Source organism: Pleurodeles waltl, chromosome 3_1 (assembly GCF_031143425.1).
Source record: "Pleurodeles waltl isolate 20211129_DDA chromosome 3_1, aPleWal1.hap1.20221129, whole genome shotgun sequence".
In the NCBI taxonomy this organism is placed as follows: domain Eukaryota; kingdom Metazoa; phylum Chordata; class Amphibia; order Caudata; family Salamandridae; genus Pleurodeles; species Pleurodeles waltl.
Window position 1 is genome coordinate 76866021 of NC_090440.1, and position 13123 is coordinate 76879143.

The window sequence follows — 13123 nt, forward strand, 5'->3', positions numbered from 1 at the left end:
AGTATTCCGTGCTCGCACATTTAAGTGCAGCAGCCGCGTGTTTAAGAGGAGGGTTTTGGGTACCGGCATGTTTTTATTTACAAATTAAGCACTAGTGGAATTGCGTAGCGGGACATAGCCAAGCAGCCTGGAACTTCTGACCTACAGGTTGCACCCAGATCGCTGCCACAGGCGAATTAATCCGCTGAGCCAACCCTCTTGGTCCACAGCCAAAATCCTACCAACACTTATTGTCGTTGGCAGGTCTCCAGCTCGTGCCCCTCCCTGCTCCCAACTGTTGTCCTGTGTGGCAAGAACTCCATCGCTGCGGTGCCCAGGAGGTGACATCAGCGCCCGGATGGAGAAATCGCTCCCCGTCCCACGTTACCGTCACATAAAAGGGTATGTGTCTGAGAACCTGAAAAACAAAACAAACCTGTCCTTCAGCAAAAAAAAAAAAAAAAGGTTATTGTTCATACATCATGTGGGTGCAGGTGCCCGTATCAATATCGAGCGCGCGCTACTTTCAGGTTTGACTCAAGCATAGACTGTACTCCTTGTAGGACCCTACCTGGCGTCGACTGACACGTAAGCCCTCTGCTCCTACTTCCATGTGCATTTGGGTCCTCGCGCGCAGTGTTTCCTGAGGCAGATGTGATTGCCAGCAATGCCAGGGCCAGGTCTGCAGAGGGCAGCTGCCTGGGGCGCTCGGGGAAGCGGGCACTGGGGTGGTGCCGAGGCTTGAGAGCAGCAAATGTGGCTTGTGTACCAGGGAAGAGGGGTTGCCTAGGACTCTAAAATCCGTGCACAGGCTTTGATGTGTGTAGACGGTTAAGTGTCCCAGTGGCCTCCCACGCAGAACTAGTTTTAATGACGTTTGCCACTACCCTGTCCCCTCCGACAGCCACTGCGGGAATGATGCAAACAGGTGCGGAGCCATCAATAGTGCAGTAGGTGCAGTGGCACCAAGGTCTAGTGGTGATGGGCCGACTTGAGTCCATCAGAAGTAGTTTTTTACTGCCAAAGCAAGAGATATGGGCGACGGTTTCTGTGCTCGCATTAGGGCCCACGTGGCCATTGCTACGCCCCTGAATACAAAGGTAGGATGACCAGGCGCCCTGGATTTGCCGGGACACTCCCGGTTTTCCGCCAATTGTCCCGGCAGATTTCGGCAAATTTGGGTTCTGTCCCGGTTTTTGGAGGTGGTGACTGAAAACAGTGAGGTTTTTTCTTCTCAGGATCTGGTCACCCTATAGAAAGGGCATCTCCACAAGGTGCCCGTGCCCGCAAAGAAAGGTGGCATTACTACACGCACAGATTTCCCGAATTACCTAACACGTCCTTTTCGAGAAATTTCCTTCCAGAACTGAAGATTTAGGCTGAAACATATCCCTAACGAGCTCTCACATTCTCTTTTTACGTTTTATCATTATTTTTTAAAATTAATAATACCAAAGGCAAACTATAGCACAGAATATTGAAGGATCCCTCTCCCGGACACATTACAAAGGATAAACAGTTGGGAGGGGGGGTATGTCGTATAGTCATGGGGTGGATGCACTACACAATAGGTCTTTGTTTTTTACTTCTTAACATTGAACCTATCACGATATTGTAGAAATATTATTACTCGAGTAGCAGAACTGATATCCTTTTTAGGTGAGGCCAGAGACACGTTTTCTACCAGGGCACACGTTATCAACATTTCAATGACGCTGAACAGGTAGCTGAGAGAGACTGGGTGGGCTTTGGGTCAGCCCACCTCAGCTATTGGCTTTCATGTGTTTTTCACGCTTCGCATTGCACAGATGGTATGTCGATCAAGCCCACTGCAATTAAATGATTGTTCTGCTCTCCAGTTTGAGTTCCTAGTAGAGTGTAGTGGTCCTTTGTTAGACTGCAGAAACGACAAGGTTCAAATTGAGATCCAGTGTTCTTTTATACATTTACTCTGCTTGCAAAACATTTAAATTGGTGATATATGGCTTTTGTTATTTAAAAGTACATGCAATTTGCATGTTTTAGTCTGTCCTAAAGACACAGGCCCTTATTAATGGGGCATTGGCGTAGGGCAGCGCCTCAAGCCTTCTATCAGCGCCGCCCCACGCCAACGTGAAAGGGCATGAAGGCACTGTATTTAGGAAATAGGGTGCATTCCTGTCCTTTTCCCTTGCGCTGGCGAACAGTTGGCCGCGTAGCGCCATGGTGGAAGGGTGCGTGCATTGTATGCACGTTTGGTTTTGTGCAGGAAGGAGAGCATTCCTGCACAAAAACAATCTTGAGAGGCGATTTCCTCTTTCCATATGTGCTCCAGAATGCAGCACACATGGAAAGAGGAAAAAACTAGGAGAAATACGAATATTTATCCTTGTTACGCCTACTCTGGGGAGGCGTAAGGTTTTGGCGCTGCCCCAGGTTTAGGTGATTTTGTAAATCTGGGGCAGTGTCAAAAACCATGGGTGTTGCGTGGGAAAACCCACCGCAACGCCCATGGAACGCCTCCCTTGCGTAGACTAAGGCAACGCAGCAATTTGCACTGTTTTATCTTACTCCATATCTACGAGGACATGCAAAGCCACACATAGGGGTGAAAAGCTTGCACCACCGGAGCATGTACCGTTCAGTACTTTGCTGTCTATGCGCCACTTTGCTGTATATGAGCTCCAAGCCACCAATAAAACTCAATACTATCTAGCAAGGTTAAGCTTCTCTTAGCAGCTTTAGTGAGAGCACAACCTAGTGATGTTAGGATATGATATCAGTGAAACACACGGTTTAAATGAAATGACATTCTCTCATTGAAAACTGGTATTTATTTCACATAAATGAAGATTGGAAAACTAAGGGGCATATTTATGATGCCCTTAACGCCAGCTTGCGCCACATTTGCATCATTTTTTTATGCAAATGTGGCGTAAAAGTGGCGTTTCCCACTTGCCATATTGACAAACTGGTGCAATGCAAGCATTGCGCCACTTTGTAAACCCTTGCGCCACATAATGCCTGCCCCAGGCATAATGTATGCAAGGGGGGGGCGCTCCCAAGTAGGAGGCCCAGACAAATTGCACAGTGAAATTTACTAGATGTAACCGCGCCATTTTTAGCATCATTATTAACGCCTGCCTAAGGTAGGCGTTAAGATCACGCTCCCATTGAAAACAATAGGCCTCCCTGTCTTTGCTGCATTAGCTGCATAATTTATGGTTCTAATTCAGCAAAGCACCACATTAGCGTCATAAATTATGACGCTAATGTGGACATGACTGCCATGGTATGCCATATTGTAAATACGACGCACACATGGTGTCATTAGGGGGACGCAATGGGGCGCTAGAAAAGTGGCGCATCATGAATGGTGCGCCACTTTTCCATAAATATGCCCCTAAATGAAAGCCTGCAAGGATTACATCTTCCACAATGCTGTGTGTCTTACTGAAGTGGCACAGCTGTGATAGGTCTCGGTGTGGCGACAATCTGTATTGATGTACAATAAATGCTTAAGATATTTGTTCTAGCTACATACTGTGAACTAGAAAGGACATACATAAAATTACAAAATAAATCAACATAATTATGGTCCCATCTTCTTGTGACCCCCATCTCAGCCTTCTACTGATCCAACTGGGTCAATAACCCCAAGGGCTGACATTGTGTGGTCATCTATATCACTTAGATCAAAATATGATATGCTGCTGCGAGAAGACTTGCATCTGTTTCTCAGCTGTAAACTTGATGCTGATTTTACGGCTCTGGAATGCTCTGGTTGAAGCCAGGTTGTCGCACAGGCATCACAGCTAGTGGTGTGCACACTTTTAGGTCTTGCCTAGACAGCATTTGCATTGTCTCTTTGAGACCTTTTATTTTCTAACAGTAAACTTAAAGGCCACTCACTGCTTACCAGTGGTTGACTTCACTTTCACTCTCATTTGCTTGTACATGTGCTTGATCCCAGCTTCTCCTTCCCACCGCCAACTCTCAGTCTCTCCCTGTCTGTTGCCTGCCCATCCACCCTCCCTCCGTGTTGTATTCTGCCCCTCTCTGTGTTGCCTCTGGCCTCCTGCAATAAACAAGTGTTATGATGCAGCTAGTGCTGGTCGCATGATATTGCTTTTTCCAAACATCCTTTGTTGCCCATGTTGGCCTTGCACCTGCCCTTCCTCCCTCCGTGTTGCCTCCAGTCCCGCCAGCAATTACAAAAAAGTATGACGACACAGTCAGAACTGAACACACCATAGTGCTTTTATTTTGTTTCCAGTCACGTTGCACAGAACAACTTGGCTAAAAGACGTTGACAAAGCCAATAGATCTCTTGTAGGTGAGACCTATTGGCTTTGCCAATGTTTGTTTTTTATTCCGCCTAGTTTTACAAAGTTACAATTTTCACTGTTTACAAAGTTTATGAAGTTTCATGGGTTATGTTCATCTTTGTCTGCTTAAAGATTTTCGGCACATTGTATAATGCTTAGCAGACAGTGAAAAGCGCGACGGGTGCGACTGCACCCGTCGCACCGCCGCAACACTGCCGGCTCCATTCGGAGCCGGCTCCTGTGTTGCGGCCCTCATTCCCGCTGGGCCGGCGGGCGCTAACTTGCTTAGCGCCCGCCGGCCCAGCGGGAATGTCAGAATAGGGGAAGCGGTATTTTGGCCGCGTGGCGGCCAAATGGCGCCGCCCGCCAGAGTCAGAATGACCGCCATAGTCTGATGGATCTGCTCCTTACTGACTGGAACAATACAGCCTGGCACTCCTTGGAGACTATCGGCTTCATCTACGGAGTTCCACAAGGATCCTCCCTGAGCCTGATCCTCTTCAATGTATACATGATTCCTCGAATCAGCATCATCCACCCTCACAAGATCAACATCCTCTCCCATGCTGACTCCACACAACTCATTTTCTACCTCCTGGACAGGACGCCCAGTTCCTGGATCAAGATCAGTGTCTGCATGACAGAAATCGCCCACTGGATGAAGACTAACTGACTAAAGCTGAACACCAACAAGATCAGACTAATAATCTTTGGATGCAGCACATCACTGTGGGACTCCACCTGGTGGCCCACAGCCAACCCCGCCAAGAACCTCAGAATCATCAACAATAACAAGCTCGACGTAACTGCCCAATTCAACTCCATCACCATCTTATGCTTCCATACCCTGAAGATGCTGAGGAAGATGTTCTAATTGCTTCCAATTAGCATCAGGACGACCATAATGACCACGGGAACAAGGTCTACGTCAGGATCAACAAAATACTCACCAGTAGGCTGCAGACCATTCATAACTCGACAGCCAGAGTCACTCTCAACCTCCCATGTCGCACTCACATCTTACCATGCCTAAAGGTGCTCCGTTCGATCCCCATTCACCAATAAACCAATTGAAACTCATCACCCATACTTTTAAGGCACTACCTAACAGTGGCCTGGCATAACTCTACAATCACATTTCAAAAACCTTCCAAACAACTCCACGCATCCGAACTACTAGTTACACAAATCCTGCCCATATGGCAAGCCAGATCCAGAGGTCAGGTGATCTCCTACATTTTTCCTAAAGCATGGAAGGATCTGCCACTACACATAAGAGCCTCATCCTCACTTGTTGAATTCCACAAGAAGCTGAAGACCTGGCTTTTCAAGCAGTCCCACTAGTCCATAGTTGTGCCTAGACTCATACCCACTCAGCGCCAGGATACCCTCCTTGGTGATAGTGTGCTCTAAAAATCTGCATAACATAACACAGTTTACCTTTTGCTGGAGCGTTTTACTGCACTATTTAAAATGTATCAAGAATTTGTGTCTACGAGGTTCCATTTTGTGACTTACGTTGCTGCAAACATCACAAATTTAGTCAAGGTTCTGATACCCAAACTCCCAAGGGGAAAGGAGCAGAAAGAAGGCACAAAGCATGGGGGCCCTGATACTGACCAAGTTGTAATAGCATGCGTAACACATCCTATGATTTCAGTTCAGAACGGTAGCTTGAAGTTTCAGTTTCCATATGAGTGATTGTCTTTAATGAGGTATTAGGACGTTCCAAATAATCATGGCTTGTATAGAGAATGGCGATTCTCCAATAAACATACAAAGAGAAACTCAATTTCATTAAAGACAACAGAGGCTACTATTATGCAGCAATAACCTTTTATTGCTGCAACAACATGCAGCCTTTTAAGGAACGCAACAAATACATCATAAAGCACTACATCCCTTTTAGAATGTTCAAACAGTATATATATCCAAGACACACAATCATCTTCCTCTTTGAAGCTGCGAAGAAACAGGATATGTCCTTCATCTTTAACCAAAAACCTTTAAAGCAAAATATCTGTAAATAAAAAAACATGAATCCACAAATTTCTTCATTTAGCAAAAACATGTCTTATTCCATGTTAAACATTCACTTTTCTGTCATAAATTCAAAATAAACATTTAATTTATCTCCTCGTAACACCAAGGGAGAGGAGGACGGGATAATGTTAGCCTCCGTTGTCTTTAATGAAATCAAGATTCTCTTTGCATGTTAATTGGAGAATCACCATTCCATTACAAGACCAGAGGCTACCATTATGTATGTTAAAAGCTATCCAGTGCCAGACTGCTCACATGCTCCACAGGTCTTAAATGGAAATTTTCAAAAGTATTTGTATTTGACCAGTCTGCCACCTTCAAAATCTCTATAAGAGAACCACCTGTCCGGAAGACCTTGCTAGCCTTTGCACCTCGAGAGGAGTGAGCTCAAAACTTGAAAGATCAACTTCTGCTTCTTTCATAACTGTTCTCACCCATCTAGACAATGTAGCTGTTAAAATATCTCTATAAGGCTTCACATACGACAGTAATAACTGCACCTCTCCATCTGCTCTAAATTCTAAAAATTTGTTTTCGTATATCTTAATACAATGTACTACACATAACTTGGCACGTTCATGAAAATAGGGGTAAAAGATAATCTCAGACATGGTGTTAGTTCTTTTTCAAACATCAAAGTGTAGCCTTTGTGGAGAATAGTATCTAGAATTCTCCCAGGCCTTAAAATCAGAAACCCTACTGTACCCTAAGTACAGGTGCTGTCTTGAAAGATGTCTGTCTAAGGGAAAGGTAATTATTGCTTGGTCATGGAGTGAACAATCAATACTTATCCAACATCAGGGAACGAATCGTAACCAGCCTTAGGGGGTCTCCTAAGCCTAATTCCTTTCATTACTATCTTTGTCAAAGGATCACTCCTCACTGCAAAATTGTTAATCACAGCATGTCCTGCTGACTCGGATGATCTGTAACGGTTAATTGTCCTATAGAAAAGACCAGAGTTGAACAAATCTGCCAAATAGTGTGCTACCTTAGATGCTTTATCTCTATTGGTTCCAAACCCCTTTCCATGCACCAACCACACCATTCCTTCCATAGTCACTTGTATCTTTTTCTGGTGTCTGGAGCCCCAGACTCATCCAAAAGTCTTTAGCTTTTCTTGAAAGGTCTGAATATCTACTGGTGCCCATGAAATCTTCCAAACAAGAAGGTTCATACTCCTTTCTAAAACCAAAGGATGTTCCTCTCCCTCTTAAACCACCAAAAGCCCTACAGTAACTGGAACTAAGCAGGGCATCTCTATTGTGAGTTCCATTACTGACGTTTGGTTCCATTTGTGAGCCAAACCTGAGACTTCCAATAAGGAGTTATTAGAATGTTTCTGCACCTCTTAGACAGGAGTTTGATCAACACTCTCTGGATCATTGAGAAGGGGGAAAAGCATGTCCTCCTTCTCTTCCCCAGTCCTGCAGAAAGGCGTATATTGCTGTTGCCCCAGGACCCAGTCTCCAACTAAAGTATCTGGGTACATCGTAGGTTAGTCTGCTCACAAGCAAGGCCACCTGAATTGGTCCCCATAACCTCTGATTCAAATTAAAAACCTCTGGATTCAACTTCCTGCCGCTGAAATCCCTGAGGTATCTGCAATTCCAATACTCTTTCACAGTCTCCTGCCTTAGAATATATTCTGCTCTCATCAGGATTTTGTGTTGCCAATAAAAATACCATATCCGTTTTGCTAACTCTGCCAATCCTTTCATTTTAAAGCTGTCCAAATTGATTGATCTATGAAACAGCTGTAAAATTGTCTAAATTAATCAAAGTTACACTGTTCGCCAATAAATCCTTAAAGCTCATCCATGCGTTCAAACCAGCTAACACCTTCAAACAGTTTATGTGTAGCAATTGTTCTTCCTTGGGCAATTTGCCCCCTGTTTCTACCTTGGTCAATCATGCGCTCAGTGGAAATTGCTGGCAATTGACTCTAAGATAATCTGAGGAACATTTCTAAAGAATGCTTGCCTTTCCAAGTTTCTGTGTTTTCTAACCACCATCCCTAGCATCCAATCCGGATAATGAAATTGGGTTTGCATACCACAAACCTTTCCTCAGTCCCAAAACCTTCAGTCTCTGAAGAGCTCTGTAATGCAATGGACCTGGGGAAATGGCTCAAACGAATGATGATAGACGCCTAAGGACTCTCACTAAGGGCCAGATGTAGCAAAACACCAATTTGCGACTTGCAAATTGCGAGTCCCTGCGACTCGCAATTTGCAACTCGCAAATTGGTATACAGAACGGTGTCTCAGACACCGTCTGCGAGTCGCTATGGGGTCGCAATGACCCACCTCATTAATATTAATGAGGTGGGTCACAAATTGCGGCCCCATAGCGAGTCTAGGCACTCGCAAACATGGAGGCCTGCTGTAGTCAGCAGACCTCCATGTTCGTGACTGCTTTTAAATAAAGCAGTTTTTTTTTTTAAGTGTAGCCCGTTTTCCTTAAAGGAAAACGAGCTGCACTTAAAAAAAAAACCGAAACCTTTAGTTTCGGTATTTTTTCAGGGCAGGGAGTGGTCCCTCGGACCACTCCCTGCCCTGAAAAAATATTTGTGGGTCCATTCACAAAGTGGAAGGGGTCCCATGGGGACCCCTTCCAATTTGTGAGTGGGTTACCATCCACTTCAAGTGGATGGTAATTGCGACTCCATTTGCGACCGCATATGCGGTCGCAAATGGAATCGCATTCCACTCCGAATCGCAAATAGGAAGGGAACACCCCTTCCTATTTGCGATTCTGAAATGCATATTGCGAGTCGGTCCCGACTCGCAATATGCATTTCTGAATAGCAAAGAGGCTTTTGCGCCTCGCAAACGGCGATTTTCGCAGTTTGCGAGGCGCAAACCCTTTGCTACATCTGGCCCTAGATCTCTAAAGGGAACAATTTACTTTTACAAAACAACTTTTATCTCCTGACTTATCTTTTTATTATCGTTTTCTGTGGTATAATTAACTAAAACAATTGACTATCCACCTAAAAAAAACCAGAAATTCTAGGTTCTGCATGGGGAAAATAAAATACTTTTCCACATTTATTATAAGCCCTAAAGTCTCTAAAAGGTCCCTTGTCCATGCAAGACGTTTCAGCAAATGTATCCTGTTCTGAGACATTAACAATATGTCGTCCAAATAGATTATCGGTCAAACATCTCTTCCTCTCAGGAAGGCAACTACAAGGTGCATCACCTTGGTAAAGCACCAAGCAGCTGTGGACGACCCGAAAGGTAGGGAAAGAAATTGATACAGGACACCTCTCCACCTGATCCGTAAATATTTCTGGGAGTCTTTTTCCATATGTATTGTAAAATATGCATCTTTTAAATCCAATTTCACTAACCAGTATTTTTCCTGCAAAATGTCCCTCAGTAGTTGAATCCTGTCCATCCTGAAATGTCTGTATAACAGGAATTTGGTTAAATTCTTTCAAATTTATAACTGGACACCAACCTTTGTCCTTCTTGTATACGAGAAAAACCATACTCACAAAAGTTTCTACTGTTCCTGATTCTTCTTCTCTTATTACTGTCCTTTACTCTAACATTTAGGCAACTTCTGCAGCTATCTGTTCTATCTTTTCCAAATCCAAGGCTGGCTCTCCTGATTGTCTGTTTTGCACAGGTGTTCCCCAAAACTATTTTGAAACTGCCTACACTGTCCAACTCCCAAGTGTCTCTTGTTATCTTTTCCCAGCTGTGAATGAAAAACCTCAATCTTCTCCCACGTGTTAAATGGGAATAACCAACTAGGATGATAGGACTCATCTTGAACTCCTGAAACTCGTGGTCTTTACCTTCCTCTATGATATCTTGAACTTCTACCTTTTTGAGGATAGAAGCCTGAGTTGGAACGATAATTCCTTCCATAGTTTATGGGCTCTTGGGAATAGTACTGGGACCTTTTGGATCCACAGCCGACAGCCAGGCTCCTCCTGTCAGCGCTTCCAAAAAACATTGTACCAAAAACACAACCCTGTTTTGCTAAAGGCGGTGAATGTGGAGACATATTTCCCCAATAACTCTGCAAAACGTTATCCAAAGAGAAGTCCATTAGGCTCCCCCTTAGCCTTATATTGAGAAAAATCTGCCAACTTGGGGTTCATCCTCATAAGGACAGCCTTACTTCTTTCCTTTATCAAACCTGCATTTGCATTTCCTAACAGGCATACAGCATGTTGGGCCCATCTTCTCAGGAGCTCCACATCGACCCTGGCTTCTTCAGCCATTTCAGAAATGCAAACTAAAGGTCCCAACATGTTCAGAACTTTATCCTGACATTGCTTCAGACATCTTTCTATCTCTTTTCTGGGATATTTCCTGAACTTAAATGAAAGTGTAATAAGTTCTGGGTCGAGATTAGGTGTTTTGCAGGTATTATCCCCAACAAATGGTCTTGGGCACGCTGCCCTCAACAAATCACTGGTGTCCTCGTCAAAGGGTTTTCTAATCCAGAATTTTAAAAACTTTGCCACATGGTTCATGGGCAATCCTTCTGAGCTCAGAGGATGCCTAATCATGTTAGGGTCAAACATATTACCCCTCAAAAAATCTTTTAAATCTCTTGATAATGATGTGTGATCCAGATCCTCATCAGGGCTTTCAAAGAGGTCTGAGCTCTCTTGTGGATCAAACACATATTTGTCAAACTCTAGGTCCTCAGACTCTTATGCTTCCTCTTCAATAGAGGAGCCTTGACCATCTCTTGTATCTTTTCTACCATCAAGGTCACCCCTTAGAATCTCATAAGGAGAAGAAAAATGCAGGGATTGTTAATTGCTATGGTAACATGTTGTCTAGCTCTCACGTGTTAACAAGCAAACATTTCCCAAGTGAAAATGGAGGATGTCTTCTCAGTCCTCTTCCTATTGTTGTCTTGGCAAAGCACATGTAATATCAAATCACAACAAAAGCTTTGTGATTGCGGAGCAGTCTGCTCGTGCGTTTACACTTGTCCAGATTGAAGGGAATCACGGAGCAGCTTGCTCACGCGATTAGCACTATGCATTTTCTTCTATTACAAAGGGCAGGGCTCATGGAGCAGACCGCTCATGTGACCATGCGGATGTCATGTTCCCACTACTGAAAGCAGCAGTTTGAAAGGGGCCTCCTCGCTGCCCTGAAATCGGAGCACTCCCACAACAGCTCTGTTCTGACATGTAGGACTCCCACTAACAGTCAGAACAATGCCACCTTAGCCAAAAGGGTCATAAAACCCATACTCACCAGAAATCAAATTATTTATTAAGCGTACATATGTAAGCAACTTTATCTATTAATATAATTATGGTATAATTTACAGATTTCCATAATTGAGATCAATCCATAAATTGGAAACGTTAATACCTAGCAAAAATGCAATACAGTTTTAAAATACAACACAGTAACGCCATTGTTTCAATTTGAATAGAAAGCATGCATGTACTTATTTATAAGGAGCAGCTAATACAAGAAGATGATGATTGTGTGTCATGCACATATATACTGTTTGAACATTCCAAAATGGATTTAGTGCTTTATGATGTATTTTTCTCCAGCATTTTGTAGACTTCCACTTTGATGCTCTCTTTGACATGGTCAGACTGTCTACAGATTTTGTTTTTCACAGGTAAACTATCTCCTGTGTCCACATCATGGGTACACAGGTGTGTCTGACCAGGGGTCAAAGAGAATAGCTCAGCAGACTGCTGTAGGACGTGCCTGCAGTCAGATTGCTGTTGGGCAGAGAGGGTGTCTGAATAGACAACTCCATCTTCTGACACGTCCTTAGGATCAGTTGAGAGGAGGTCAGGGAGAGGTTCACTCTCTGCTTACTGATCCTCATCAGTAACCATCAACATGGTTATGTCTGCCCTGTCATTATAGAGCTTCAGGCAGTTAACATGGATCACCCTCTTGGGTGTCCTGCTAGTGCCCAGGTACACTAAGTAAGTGACCTGACTCTTTTTCTGTAGAACTGGGTAAGGGCCACTCCATCTGTCCTGAGGTGTCCTAGGAGCCACAGGCTCCAGAACCTAGACTTTCTGCACTGGCTGGAATTCAACCATTGCAGCCTTTTGGTCATACCACAACTTCTGGAGTTGTTGGCTGGCCTCAAGGTTTTTGGATGCCTTTTCCATGTACTCAGCCATCCTGGAGCAGAGGCCAAGCACATAGTCCACCACACCTTGTGTAGGCCCATGAAGAGGTCTCTCCTAGCCTTCTTTAACAAGTGCTAGTGGTCCCCTTACAGGATGGCCAAACAGAAGTTCAAAGGGGGAAAACCCTAGTCCCTTTTGAGGCACCTCTCTGTAGGCGAAAAGCAGGAAGACATCCAATCTCCTTATGAGTTTTTCAGGGAGCCCCATGATCATGCCCTTCAATGTCTTGTTGAATCTCTCAACAAGTCCATTGGTTTGTGGATAGTATGGTGTGGTAAATTTGTTAGTCACCCCACACTCATTCCACATGTGTTTCAGGTAAGCTGACATGAAGTTTTTGCCTCTGTCAGAAACCACCTCCTTAGGGAAATCGACTTTGGTAAAAATACCAATTATTGCCTTGGCTACTGCAGGGGCAGTAGTTGACCTAAGGGGAATTGCTTCAGGGTATCTGGTAGATTGATCCACTACTACCAGTATGTACTGATTCCCTGAGGCTGCGGGCGGTTCAAGTGGACCCACAATGTCCACACCAACCCTCTCAAAGGGTACCCCCACCACTGGAAGTGGAATGAGGGGGGCCTTTGGGTGGCCACCTGTTTTGCCACTGGCTTGACAGGTGACGCAGGAGGTACAAAAC

The 13123-nt window shown here is 44.4% G+C and overlaps 1 protein-coding gene across 1 annotated transcript in view; it reads left to right on the top strand.

Annotated features, from left to right (window-relative positions):
- The first annotated feature begins 326 nt into the window (after window positions 1-326).
- The window catches only part of ELF5 (E74 like ETS transcription factor 5), a 164429-nt gene continuing 151632 nt past the window's right edge, over window positions 327-13123 (top strand). The window contains exon 1 of the mRNA XM_069221846.1: window positions 327-381. The gene's annotated coding sequence lies outside the window, so the exon portion shown is untranslated. The remainder of the gene's footprint in view (window positions 382-13123) is intronic.